This window comes from Manis javanica, chromosome 2, assembly GCF_040802235.1.
Source record: "Manis javanica isolate MJ-LG chromosome 2, MJ_LKY, whole genome shotgun sequence".
Classification (NCBI taxonomy): Eukaryota; Metazoa; Chordata; class Mammalia; order Pholidota; family Manidae; genus Manis; species Manis javanica.
The window spans coordinates 164,487,333-164,496,067 of NC_133157.1; positions in this window are offsets into that span (position 1 = coordinate 164,487,333).

The following is an 8,735-nucleotide window of genomic DNA, read 5'->3' on the forward strand; positions in this document are numbered from 1 at the left end:
CAGTTGCAGGGGGGCCATCAGGTGAGAAGTTGTGGATCAACAGGTGAGGCTTAGAACCTCTCCCCCCCTGTTCTGAAAGAAATCTTCTGCATCCGTGGATGTTTTATTGCCCTTGTCTAGCTCGGATTAACACATAGTCTATAGGCACACACCTGATCATCTACATTTGCTCTCTTACAACACTACACTATGTTTTCTACCTTTAGCTTGCATCTACCTACCATTTCAGCATTTATTAAAAATAATAATAATAAAGAGAAATGTGGTATCCACATATAAATCAAGTATAAAAATCAAACAAATATTCATATTTGGACTTATTGTTTATAGTTCATAATGCATGATCAAAACTGAAAGTTTCTGTGATGATTGCCCTTGTATTGTTTACCATGTAACTTATTCACTATGTAAGAATTTGTTCTCCATGTAAGAACTTGTTCGTTATGCTTCAGAAGTTTGGAGACTGATGAAAATTAGGCTTGGGGTGGATTAATGATTGTGCATTGAGCATTGACTCCCCTATACAGAATTTTATTGTTGTTAACAACCATTTGATCAATAAATAGGAGAGATGCCTCAAAAAAAAAAAAGTAGACGCTTCCAATTGTAAAATAAATAAGTAACCAGGATGTAATGTATAGCATAAGGAATATAGTCAAAATATTGTAACAACTTGGTATGGTGATAGCTGGTACCTAGAATTATCATGTATATAAATGTTGAATCACTGTGTTGTACACCTGAAACTAATGTAATACTGTGTGTCAACTACCCTTCAATAAAAAATAATTATCTACAAAAAAAAATACTAATAATAATATTTAATGATAAATTAAATGGCCTGTTATTTACTTTACTTAGATTATGATACAAAAGGTAGTATATAATAATAGGTTAAGATTTAATTTTTGATCAGTCTTGAGATCAAGTCCCAACCAATTACTATCTGTGAACTAGACAAGTTACTTCAGTTTTCTGAACTTGTTTCTTTATCAGTAAATGGGAGTAATGATAATAACATCCAACTCACATGGTTGCTGTGAGAATTTAAAGAAAAATAATGCAATTCTTAGCCTTGTGCTTAATATGAAGAGTTATCACCATTATTTTAAAGATGTTGCATCCCTAATACTGAAAATTGTGTTCTAAGTTCTTTCCTTCTTTTCTTCCTTCCTAAATTTCTGTCTGGATGATTGTGCCTTTGCTATAATCCAGTTGAGTTCCTTGTATTTTGTGTCCTTTTTCTCTCTAAGCAGGAAAATATCTTGTGCCAGCTTAAAATTGTGTTCAAAACAACTAGACTTTTTAGTTCATGTGTTGAGAAGCCATGAAGGGACACATTAGACTTGATGGCTTAGACAATGCCTCTCTGAAAGATCCTGGATTTGGGGCTGGATGGATTGAATGAATGGGAATTGAGGCTATCTCACACAGGGAGGGGCCGATTACATTCTCTACATAGGAAAAAGGTAAAAATGGGTTGGTGACCAAAAGAAAGAAATGTGGCAGAACACGGCGAGTGATTCGCCATGCCCAGTGTTTCTCTCCAGCAGACTCCTTTGTAATTAGGAATGGCCATGAACAGAGTTCTGGCCAATTGAATATGGGCTGAAATTATTCAAGTTGAGCCCAAGCCTCCCCTCGGCTACTCTAGTCTTGTTTCCCATGCACTGATGGAAAATAAATGACTCTAAGCCTCCCGGGAGTGTTGGAGACACAATTTGGAGTGAGTCAAGTCCACTGAGTCAGCACTAAGAACAAAGGCCCTAAAAGAACTGCCTATTTAGGGACATACATGCAGGACTAATATAAGAAATAGACTTCATCACATGAAGCTCTGAGATTTTAAAGTTTGTTACAGGATTCACTCTATTGTGACTCATACAGTTTCCAAATAGGGTGACTTCTACTCCGTGTCCTAGAGAAGCAAGAGAATTATAAAAAGGTAGTAAAAATAACTTACACCTAGTTTAAAACAGAAGAAATAGCCCATGCGAAGGACAAGAGAAGAGAGACTGAAAGAGAAAGACTAGCTTGTTTCAGTAACTGTAAAGAGTAATGTCTGTACAACTCATATTTATTCCCTTTGTAGTTTTTCCTTGTTCACTGGGCTCCAAGCACATTAGCTTTCTCTCGGTTCCCTAAAGATACCAATGTCTTTTCTGCTGCAGTACCTTCACAAATGCTGTGTTCTTTCCAGAAATGTCTTCTCTGAGATTTTTGCTTGGCCAACTCCCATTCACCCTGTTTGTTTCCAGTAAAATGATTCTCCCCAGAAGAAACATGTCCTGAAAATCCAGTTCAAGTTAGGCCCTTGTTCTTAATCTCTTTCATAGCACCTTGTTATTTTCTTTCAAGACAGTTTTCATAATATGTAATCATGTAATAGTTTAGATATTATATATGAAAATATTTATCTTCCCACATATTAAACTGAATGAAAGTTTATTTATCACTGGAAAATACTTGGAACACAATAAATACACAAAATAACTACACGATACTTAGCAAATGGAGCAGTTTATATGAAATGAAAATGGAAAGTCAGTAAGGGAGAGTTTTTGTAAGTTATGTGTTTACGTGTTTTATCTTGGTAACAACTGAGAACCACTGGGAAATTTTAAGTCATTGATTTATATGATCAGAAAATTAATTGAGAATGAGGTAGGGTGAGACGGTATGAGGCAAGTCTAGAGGAAATTGCTTCTGTAATCTATGAGAGCTGAAGATAGTATTCATTAAATAAGTATGTGTGATGGTCCAAAGAAAGGCATAGAACTGAAAGATGCTTTGAATATAAACTCAGTGGGGAAAGCAATATAAAAAAGACAGTGTAATGGAGAAATACTCAAATTTATTCTTGGCCTTTGTGTGAAATTGTGACTTTAGTTAAATGGCTTAACTTTTCTTAAGCCTCAGTTTTCTCAGCCAAATGATTCTGTTCTTGTGCCAGTACCAAATTGTCTTGATTACTGTGGCTTTGTAGTAGAGCTTGAAGTTGGGGAGCATAATCCCTCCAGCTTCATTCTTCCTTCTCAGGATTGCTTTGGATTTTGGGGGTCTTATGTAGTTCCATATGAATTTTAGAATTATTTGCTCTAGTTCATTGAAGAATGCTGTTGGTATTCTGATAGGAATTGCATTGAATCTGTAGATTGCTTAGGCAGGATGGCCATTTTGACAATATTAATTCTTCCTATGGTGAGGGATGTGTTTCCATTTATTGGTCTCTTCTTTAATTTCTCTCATGAGTGTCTTGTAGTTTTCAGAGTATAGGTCTTTAACTTCATTGGTTAGGTTTATTCCTAGGTATTTTATTCTTTTTGATGCAACTGTGAATGGAATTGTTTTCCTGATTTCTCTTTCTGCTAGTTCATCATTAGTTTATAAGAATGCAACAGATTTCTGTGTATTAATTTTGTATCCCGTAACTTTCCTGAATTTAGATATTATATCTAGTAGTTTTGGGGTGGATTCTTTAGGGTTTATTATGTACAATATCATGTCATCTGCAAACAGGGAAAGTTTAACTTCTTCCTTGCCAATCTGGATGTTTTTTATTTCTTTGTGTTGTCTAATTGCCATGGCTAGGACCTCCAGTACTATGTTGAATAGAAATGGGGAAAGTGGGCGTCCTTGTCTTGTTTCCGATCTTAAAGGAAAAGCTTACAGCTTCCCGCTGTTAAGTATGATGTTGGCTGTGGATTTGTCATATATGGCCTTTATTATGTTGAGGTACTTGCCCTCTATACCCATTTTGTTGAGAGTTTTTATCATGAATGGATGTTGAATTTTGTCAAATGCTTTTACAACATCTATGGAGATGATCATGTGTTTTTTGTCCTCTTTGTTGATGTGGTGGATGATGTTGACGGATTTTCATATGTGGTACCAACCTTGCATCCCTGGAATAAATCCTACTTGATTATGTTGGATAATCTTTTTGATGCATTTTGAATTCGGTTTGCTAATATTTTGTTGAGTATTTTTGTATCTATGTTCATCAGGAATATTAGTCTGTAATTTTCTTTTTTTGTGGTGTCTTTGCCTGGTTTTGGTATTAGAGTGATGCTGGCCTCATAGAATGAGTTTGGAAGTATTCCATCTTCTTCTACTCTGGAAAACTTTAAGGAGGATGGGTATTTGGTCTTTATGAAATGTTTGATAAAGTTCACTGGTGAAGCCACCTGGTCCAGGAGTTTTGTTCTTAGGTAGATTTTTGATTACCAATTCAATTTTGTTGCTGGTAATTGGTCTGTTCAGATTTTCTGTTTTTTTCTGGGTCAGCCTTGGAAGGTTGTATTTTTCTAGAAAGTTGTCCATTTCTTCTAGGTTATCCAGTTTGTTGGCATATAATTTTTCATAATATTCTCTCATAATTCTTTGTGTTTCTGTGGTGTCTGTAGTGATTTTTCCTTTCTCATTTCTGATTCTCTTTATGTGTGTAGACTCTCTTTTTTTCTTGATAAGTCTGGCTAGGGTTTTATCTACTTTGTTTATGTTCTCAAAAAACCAGCTCTTTGTTTCACTGATTTTTTTTTCTGTTGCTTTTTCTTCTCGATTTTATTTATTTATGCTTTAATATTTATTATGTCCCTCATTCTACTGACTTTGGGCCACATTTGTTCTTCTTTTTCTAGTTTTGTTAATTGTGAGTTTAGAGTGTTTATATGGGATTGTTCTTTCCCGACATAGGTCTGTATTGCAATATAATGTCCTCTTAGGATGACCTTTGCTGCATCCCACAGGTTTTGCAGTGTTGCATTATTATTGTCATTTGTCTCCATATATTGCTTGATCTCTGTTTTTATTTGGTCATTGATCTATTGGTTATTTAGGAGCATGTTGTGAAGCCCCCATGTGTTTGTGGGATTTTTCCTTTTCTTTGCGTAATTTATTTCTAGGTTCATACCTTTGTGGTCTGAGATGCTGGTTGGCACAATTTCAAGCTTTTTGAATTTAATAAGGCTCTATTTTTTAAAATATTTTATTAAGGTATGATTGATATACACTCTTACGAAAGCTTCACATGAAAAAACAATGTGGTTACTACATTTACCCATATGATCAAGTCCCCACCCATACCCCAATGCAGTCACTGTCCATCAGTGCAGCAAGATGCCACAGATCCACTATGTCCCTTCTCTGTGATAACCGAGGCTCTTTTTGTGGCCTAGTATATGGTTTATTCTTGAAAATGTTCCATGTGCACTTGAGAAGAATGTGTATTCTGCTGCTTTTGGGTGTAGAGTTCTGTAGATGTCTGTTAGGTCCATCTGTTCTAATGTGTTGTTCAGTGCCTCTGTGTCCTTATTTATTTTCTGACTGGTTGATCTGTCCTTCAGAGTGACTGGAGTGTTGAAGTCTCCTAGAGTGAATGCATTGCACTCTATTTCTCCTTTAATTCAGTTAGTATCTGTTTCACATATGTAGGTGCTCCTGTGTTGAGCCCATAGATATTTGTAATGGTTATCTCTTCTTGTTGAATTGACCCCGTAATCATTATACAATGTCCTTCTTTGTCTCTTGTGTCTTTCTTGGTTTTGAAGTCTATTTTGTTTGATACAAGTACTGCAACTTCTGCTTTTTTCTCCCTATTAGTTGCATGAAATATCTTTTTCCATCCCTTCACTTCTAGTCTGTGTATGTCTTTGGGTTTAAAGTGAGTCTCTTGTAGGCAGCAAATAGATGGGTCTTGTGTTTTTTATCCATTCAGTGACTCTATGTCTTTTGATTGGTGTACTCAGTCCATTTACATTTAGGGTGATTAACGATAGGTATGTACTTATTGCCATTGCAGGCTTTAGATTCGTTGTTACCAAAGGTTCAATGTTAACTTCCTTACTATCTAGGAGTCTAACTTAACTCACTTAATATGCTATTACAAACCAATCTAAAGTTTCTTTTTTTCTTCTCCTTTTTCTTCCTCCTCCATTCTTGATATGTTAGGTATCATATTATGTACTCTTTGTCTATCCTTTGATTGACTTTGGGAATAGTTAATTTAGTTTTTCATTTGCTTAGTAATTAGCTGTTCTACATTCTCTGCTGTGGTTTTATTACCTCTGGTGACAGCTATTCAACCTTAGGAACACCTCCATCTGTAGGAACCTCTCCAGAATACATAATAGTGATGGTTTGTGAGAGGTAAATTCTCTCAGGTTTTGCTTATCTGGAAATTGTTAAATCCCTTCTTCAAATCTAAATGATAATCTTGCCTGATAAAGTATTCTTGGTTCGAAGCTGTTCTGCTTCATTGCTTTAAATACATCATGTCACTTCTTTCTGGCCTGTACAGTTTCTGCTGAGAAGTTTGATGATAGCCTGATGGGCTTTCCTTTGTATGTGATCTTATTTCTCTCTCTGGCTGCTCTTAGTAGTCTGTCCTTATCCTTGTTCTTTGCCATTTTAGTTACTATATGTCTTGGTGTTGTCTTCCTTGGGTCCCTTGTGTTGGGAGATCTGTGCATCTCCATGGCCTGAGAGACTATCTCCTTCTCCAGATTGGGGAAGTTTTCAGCAATTACCTCCTCAAAGTCACTTTCTATCCCTTTCTATCTCTCTTCTTCTTCTTCTGGTACCCCTCTAATGTGAATCTTTTTCCATTTGGATTGGTCACACAGTTCTCTCAATATTCTTTCATTCTTAGAGGTCCTTTTTTCTCTCTGTGCCTCAGCTTCTTTGTATTCCTCTTCTCTATTTTCTATTTCACTTATTGTTTCCTCCACCATATCTAATCTGCTTTTAATACCCTCCATTGTGCTCTTCAATGATTGGATCTCCAACCGGAGTTCATTACTGAGTTCTTGAAAATTTTTCTGTACCTCCATGAGTGTTTTAATAATTTTTATTTTGAAATCCCTTTCAGGAAGATTCATAAGGTTGATTTCAGTTGAATCTTTCTCATGTGTTGTATTCATAATTTTACTTTAAACCAGGTTTCTTTGGTGTCCAGAACCTCTAGTGCCCAGAAGCTCTACTCTCTGTAGCTGCTCAGTTCCTGAAGCAATATCAGGGGTTGCAGAGGAGTGGTACTGATGCCTGGGGGGAGGAAAGAACTGTTTCCTGCTTCCTGGCTGCTCAGCCTGCCTCCACTGCCAGAATGAGTGAGCTGAGCACACAGGTATTAGCTTCTGTGCTTTGCATTTGTTGTTGCCATAGATGGGGCTTCCCTCTGGCTGGCCTAATACCAGGGTAGTATTTGCTGGTTTGCAAGCCAGGTGGGGCTGGCCAGGAGAAAAACATAGTAGGCTGTGTATCATGTGGGGGGTCCTTCAAGCTGGAGCTCCTGAAGATCCTAAAAGTTCCCAACCTGCTGGGCAGAGTGCACCCAGACAATTTTGTCTACCTGTCCTTTCTCCTGACCAGTAAGCTCTGTGCAATCCCTGCCCCTTTAGCAGCCCTTTTGCTAAGGGCTTCCTTGTGAGGAAGTCTCTCAGACTGCTCACCTTTCTTTTGTCCCAGGGCAGCTGGGTATGGATCCCTGCTTTCTACAAGTGGCTGGAATCTCAGTCTCTCCAGGAATTCTGCCTCTTTTAGCTTTACAACCCCATAATCATGAGAGTACAATGAAAGTACCATTAAATGTAGGGTTGTGCTCCCAGAGCAGATCTCTGGAGTTAAGTATTCAGCAGATCTCCACTCCCTCCCTGCTATGTTTCTTTTCCTCCTGCCAGTGAGCTTGGGTCAAGCCAGGCCATGGCTTTAATACATTACCCTTTTCCATGAGGTTTATTCTTTGCTCCAGGTGTATGCAGTTTGGCACAAACCTCTTTCTAGTTGCTCTTTCAGGATTAGTCATATTAATTATATTTTTGCATTATATGTGGTTTTAGGATGAAGCCTCTATCTCACCTCTCATGCCATCATCTTTAATCCTCCAGTTCTTTAAGTTTTTCTTCCTTACAGATTTTGTGGGTGAGGATAGAGTTGTGGTGACTCTAGAAACATTTCAGATCTTCCATAAATCCCTGAAATAAGTTTTTTGTCTATGTGCAGTAACAAATACCTTACAATTGTTAGCATATTAAATTAAAATTTCCTGGATCTGGAGACTGTGATCTCCATGAAGACAAGCTGTGTCTTACTCATTTTTGTATCCTCAGTCTCTAACCCAGTACCTGTCACATAGTAAAAGTACCATATGTGCTGGTTTGTGTTCCCCAAACTAAGGTTTGATAATGCAACTTAAGTTCTATGAAACTAAGGTTTAGTGTCTTTAATCCCAACCAAGATACACAATAAACAGATAAATAAAAATGAAAGACAGAGAATTAGGTGCCACTCAAAAAAATTATCCAGCATGTCTTTCCTTTTCTCTTGCTAGCAGTGGTAGGACATGGCTGAGGAGTTCATTAAATCCAACACTGGCATTCTGTTTTTTAGCTGTTAGCATTTACTTTGGATAAAGATATGTATAGGAAGACACTCATTAGACAGCTTCTCTCCTCAGTCAACAAGCCTGGTTTTCTACATCTAATGAACAAAAAGCAATGGTAGTAGTTCTTCGTAATATCTAAAATCCCAAAATGATACTGTACGTGTTAATGCAGAATGAGATTAAGAACCTTGAATCAACTTCTTTTTATATAGCTGCTCTAATATAATAAAGTGTTGAAGGTTATCAAATCTGGAACTCCTAGAATTCCCTGGTTTCAGTTATTACAGTGTATTTTAGCTTTTGCTAATTACAAATTAAGTTTGGCAATGTAGGTTCTTTAAATTCTCCTTTGTCT